Here is a 6483-nt window from a genome sequence, read left to right as displayed (position 1 = left end):
TTTTGCGAATTCACCAACCCGGGGGAACACATAATTATTGCACTTTAGTGTATTATATACAGAACAGCGCTCAGTGTGTAGTGTGTTTGTGTATTTGTATGTAGTATCAATTGGATACCAAAGTACGGCCACATGGTTTTCACATGAGGGTTTGCTGATCTTTCACAAGATTGCGATCCATCTGCACTCATTTGCGGCATACGCAGTTTCGCATGTTTGTGATCTTCCTACGCTCATTCGCGTCAAATGGTTCGCGATATTTATGCGCTCGTTCTCTGGCAAACACATTTTTGCGGATCTTTACACAGCTATCAGAAGGCGAAATCCCACAAATTTTGTCCTTCTCTGCGCAAGCGTGCAAAATTGTTAAAAATCATGCTAATTTGCACAAAAACCAATTTTACCACAAAGAATCACTCTTGCCCCTGCAACATTTCAAAATGTTGTGTTTTCATGTTACATGTGGCGATTTGATGCTGCCTTGAATTTTAATAATCATCAAGATCTGTGGGAAAATGAGACATCAAATTCAGTTGTGTTGTCAGCATCCCGTGGGGTAAATTAGCGTTCAGTACAAAAGTGAGTATGAGGATATGCTGCTAAATCCCATTCAAAATCCACACATTGTCATACTCACTTGTTTTTCTCTCAAGAGCCCTGTTCTCACAATGTTTCTTTTATATCCTTTTTGATCTTATACAGGAAGAGAGTTTTGCAACTACATGTATAGCTTGGATGAGAGACATTCAAGTTGGACTACCTGGGATCTGATGGGTAAAGGAACCAAGTGGACTACCTACATACCTGGTATCTGTGGTGTAAAGGACATGGACATTATCAAATAGATACATGTAGCCTACATGTGGTGTGATATTGGGCTAATGGGCTTGCAACAGTGCATTTTTGCAGGTGAACTTTTAAAATGAGTGGACTCTAAATTATAACATAAAGCAGAGTGACTGTTTCATGGCATCATGTGAGAAATTTGTTCATGGACTACATTAATGCAAATCATGAAAGAGTGAAGACATAAAGAATCATTTGTCATGAAAGGTAAACCCTTGTTTTTCCCCATCAATTTGTGACACTATATGTAATTCACTAAGCATTCTTAAAGCTAGAAGTGTTTTTTACTCTCTTAATGTGAAAGAGTGAAAACTCATTCTCCAAAAAAGTGACAAGGATCAAAGGGAGTGAAAATCACTCCTAAAAGAGTTAAAACTACTCGTTAAAGAGTGAAAATCAATCCTGAAAGAGTGTTCAAGGTATGATTTAAGGGCCATCCATGAGTTTGGAGAGTGAGATTTTCACTTATTTCAGTCAGAGTGTTATCTTCCTGATCCACTGACTCTCCAAAGTATTGGATCCACATGCTTGGTGATAATTGTAAAAGGGTGATGACAAAAATGTTCCTTAAGATGAATGCGCAAAATTCTAGAGTCATATGAGTATTAGAAACTGAGCATCAGTATTTTTGTACTTTGTGTGTCTTTTATAGGATAAAAGACACAAAAGTACAAAAAAACTTCATATTATAAAAGCCACAAATTTAAGTACAAAAATACTGATGCACAATTTATTATCAAAAGCTACTTCACAAGGATTTCAGGCAAACTATTATTTTGTGGTGGACAAGGTATTTTGTGCACATACACACCCCACACATATTTCTACCAACCCACCCCTACACACCAAACAGCCCAAGCTAGGAGCAATGTTTCACATCCCTTTCCACAAGCATTGCATTTCAAATATCTTGAGAGTGACATGGCTTGGAACTTTTTACAGTGTGTTTATTTTTACAATACATTGTAATTGTATGCCAATTATGCTATGGTATTATTAGATGGAACTGATCCAAAATTAACAAATTTTGCACAAAATTGCCACAAAAAGTGGAAATTTGTGTGATTTTGCCTCAAAAGTGGGGAGAAGGCAAGAAAAATATTGGGGGAAAATTCTGCCCTGTAGCCCCGCCACTGCCAAAATTGCAAATACACCAAATTTGCACTTGTATGATACCTATGCTTTTTTAAAAACAAAATCGCCCGGAAATTAAACCAGAGTCAGCCAAAAACTTTGCAATTTTATTTGGGGGGCATGAGGGGGCAAATGGCCCCCCAGTCATAACTCTTGTCCCCCCTGTTACCCCCAGTAAAAACCCAAAATTATAATTTGTTGATTTTGCCCCCCATGAAATTTTGGGCACTGTTTGACCCACCAATAGCTTATTGTCAATGTTATATTCCTATATGATCTTTTTTTCAAGTTTTGAAGCAAAATAAAAGTTCTGGAGTTTATCACAAGTTATTGTATTCTTATCTTTATTGTGTCTTTTGCAGATTGAGTAATTACACATAATCGTTTAAAAATACAGCACAATGGAGGGTAAAATAATTGCACAACCATATTGTGTAAAAATGTTTTTACCCATTTCTGAGTAAACCTGGTTACACAACAGTGGGTAAAACTGTACCCTGCATGCATGAATTGATAACACTTACACATCAATGGGGTAAAAAAGGGAACTTGGACACTGTTGTGTAAACTTTACACAGAATTATATAAAAACAACACAGCGGGGTAATAAAGGGAACTCGGTCATCATTGTGTAAACTTTACGCAATTAAGTTGGTGTAAAGTAATTTAAACATAGTGTTGTAAAAAATATACCCCACTGAATTGTAAAAGCTGTACCGCACCATGGTTGTGTAAAGTTTACCCCACTGGCAACTGAGTTCCCTCCGCTTTGTTCCTTTTTACCCCACATTGAGTTTTTCTGCTGTATGACTTGCGAATATACTTCTTTCTTTTCCTTTACAATAATAGAAATAAGCTTTAAACAGAGCCAACAATGGTCAAATGGTTTTGCTGTGATTTTTGTACCAAGTTACAGGTGGTACTATGTAGCAAGGAGTTATGTTAAAAGAGTTCCCAGTAGGCACAAATTGGGGATGGATTCTTGATTTTTCTTGAACCGAGAACAAATTTTGTTCTACATTTGTATTTAACCAGTCAGTCTAGACAGAGACATGCATGGGCTCTGATAGGACCAGGCGCAAACAAATTGCTCAATCCCAGCCTAGTAAAAGAACATAAGCATGATATAATGCTCTCAGCTAGTGTCTATCCAATCTATACAAAGCGACACTTAGGAAGCGCATTCCTGGGAAAACTTGCCAGAAATGTCAGTCACACAATATTTTTATTTTTCCTCCGATTTGCAGAGTCATTAGACCTAGAGACAAATGCTAGGATCATTAGTGATTGATTTTAAAAAATGCCAAAAATTATAATTTTGTGTTCAAAAGGGCAACATTTAAAATTTGGACACAAATTGCGATGTTGCCCTTTCTGCATGTTCTGGACATTTGTTTTTAGCATTTGTTTCTAAGTCCAGATAGGCTCTCCATATCACTCAGCAAAAAAAAAGTGATTTTTTTTCCCAAAAATGTAACTGGACCCAAAAACACTGATTTGCTCCACAAATAATGCAATTGAGTAATTATAATAATGTCCACTGCTTAGATTTAGTTTCTAGATTGGAATACATTAATTCAAAAGTTGTTTGTTTATTGTTGCCACACATGACACTACACTGCTGTACACCAGTGTACACATAATAAACAATTTAATTTTGCAAGCAATTTTGCTAATTTCACTAGCGCCTTCAAATGCTAAATTAAATTGCTGCTAAATAGTTCATTTCTAATTTGCAAATTTGTGACATTAAATTGCCACAAAAACATGACTTCTTGTCAATTCGCGAAATTAAGTTGCCGTGAAATTAAAGTGTTTTACAGGACTTCATAGTCATATTGCTCACTCCCAGGTGAATCCTGTAAGTTTCCTGGTCTTTGTTAATGGTTAGTCTTGATTCAAGCCTGTATTCACCCAGAGCCACATACTCTATGTCACTGCCTGCTGCTGAAGTTATCGGTGACAGATATACATGTAATCAAAGGTAGCTGAAGACTCAACCCCGTAAACGGCATAGTGCTGCTGCTGAAGTTATCGGAGATTCTCTAGCTATGGCTGTACGTCAAAGATAGCTGCAGATATTAAGGTTTTCATGAACATGTATTCAAAATCCATGGCTGTAAAGAGAGTCTTGAACAAAAAAAAAGGGGCTTCAGTCAACCACTTGGCTAATATACCACAGCAACCTGTAAATTTGAAAAGAAATAGAACAAGATATTTTTATTCTTTAACATTGTCAAACAAGTTTTTTACGTGTAAATTGAAAATATCATTTTCACTGGTCACATGCTGCATGTTGACAACACAAAAAACATTTTGTGACTATCAGCCTCAGTTCTACATGTGTATTGCATGTACATTTTTTTGTCATATTTCTGTCCCAACATTTGGTTTACTGAGAGTGAAAAAATTATTTCTTTTTAATATACACATGCAACAGAAAACATGCCCATTTACCCAAGAAAATTTACAACTTATCATTAAAGCAGACTTGCTCGAGAAGTCTAGCCATGAATTTGCTCACCGATATCTTCACATTCGAGGCTCGAGACCATTGTATTCAAAATCTAGTTGGATTCGCTGAAGCATGACACCGTGTAAAGCAATGGAAGTTCAGAAGTAAACACAGTTATTAGCGCCAATCCGGCTTAAAGTGTGTGTGTGTGTGGGGGGGGGGACAATCGGCCTGAATTGTCAAAAAGTGGCGGAAAATAACTAAAAATTGGTCATTTTGCTGAGGGGGGCAGAGATGCCAGTCAGAGCTGTCAACAAATCCTGAAATGGCAAAAAATTTCCTGAAAAATGTACTTTGCCTATACATTGGTACTGGATCATCCAAGTAAAATTTAAAATCCAAGTAAAAAGACTGGCAACACGCCCCCATCTCCCTCTGTCCCCAAGATTGAGGATTGACACCCATGAATACAGCCGATCACGACGGGCGATCACGACGGGCGATCACATCAAAAATGTTGCTTAAGGTGGTACTACACCCCTGGCCAATTTTGTGCCTATTTTTGAATTTTTCTCACAAATTAAAGCGCATTGGTGACAAGTAAGATATGTATATTATAGGGGCAAGGACTACAACTATTGCACTGAAAATTTAATTTTAGCTTAGACAACAGTTGTGGAGTTACAGTCAAAAATGAGGGAAAACCAATATTTGATCAATAATTCAATAACTACTTGTCTTGAGTCACTGAAATTTCAGTGTAGTAACTGGATTCCTTGCCCCTATAATATACAAAACTTTTGTTACCAGTGTTTTATTAGTTTTTGAGAAAAATGCAAAAATAGTCACAAATTTAGCAAGGGGTGTAGTACCACCTTAAATTGCACTGCAACAAAATTTTAGACTGTTCAAAATCTAGGCAAATTTTAATCAAAAGATACAGATGACTCATTAAATTAACTTTCATCCAAATGTCAACATTAATACAATACTAACACATAATGTCAACGCTGTCTGTCCGAAAAACGACAGCAAACATACTCTAGCATCGAATGCGTAACTATAGTAATAGCTGACTTATATTGTGATGTACCAAAATGATCCCTAGAATGCTAGCTACACCCTTACAAAATCAATTCTCGAGCTCTGCATTATGACTGCACTCACTGCCTGCAGGTAGTGCTATACTGTGGTAGATTCGCATTGACATGATTGAGACTTGAGCAAACTCTTTTTGACTATTGGCTGAAGCGGAATTTGACATGCACTAGGCTATCAACAATTCAAACCTTAAATCGGAACTTGATAATCACTCTTTTCAGATATTAATGACGTTGATTCCACACAGAATAAGGAAGTTTCAATTGTTTAAAAGATCGCTTTGAAGTATAACTGCCGAATTCGACACCCGTGTCATTTCGCAAATTCACAAAGAAAACACTGCATATGAATGATTGGCAGTTCCGTTTATACTAATTTTCGATGTGTACGTAACTTGATAACATAAAATTCATTTTGCGCATATTCGTTTGCAGCTCACATATCTAAAAAGTACTAAAACATACTCACGTTTCTGAAACTGATGTTCACCAGAAACTTTTGTTTATATTCTTCCCAGGCGGCGGATGACATGATCGAGCCGGCAACTCGTGAAACCGCCCGGCCGTATGGCATTTTCCATATACTCGGTTAGTTTTGTGGGCTTCATTATCGAACCCCAACGGTTTTAGCTTGTATTTATATTATTTATCAACATAGGCCTATTTGTTTGTGATATTTCAAGCGTTTTAAAATTTCAAAATAATCCCATTCAATTACACGGTTGACGATGAAAATTTACTGAATTTAGGGACTGCACGTCATACACCACCTGATTCTTCCAGGTCAATCTGCCTCGCCTTCAGTTTTCCGTTCCGCTAAATTGGAGTTAGCCGAGCCGGAAACGCCATCAACGGCGAAAAGGTGCCAATTATAAGAATCGTCTATAAATGAGCATGTTGTGGATCGTAATAATTAACCATGGACTGTAGAACAGGCCCAGTTCTATA

Source organism: Amphiura filiformis, chromosome 12 (genome assembly GCF_039555335.1).
Source record: "Amphiura filiformis chromosome 12, Afil_fr2py, whole genome shotgun sequence".
NCBI lineage: Eukaryota > Metazoa > Echinodermata > Ophiuroidea > Amphilepidida > Amphiuridae > Amphiura > Amphiura filiformis.
The sequence above is the reverse complement of the archived record's forward strand: the minus strand, read 5'-3'. Positions refer to the sequence as shown.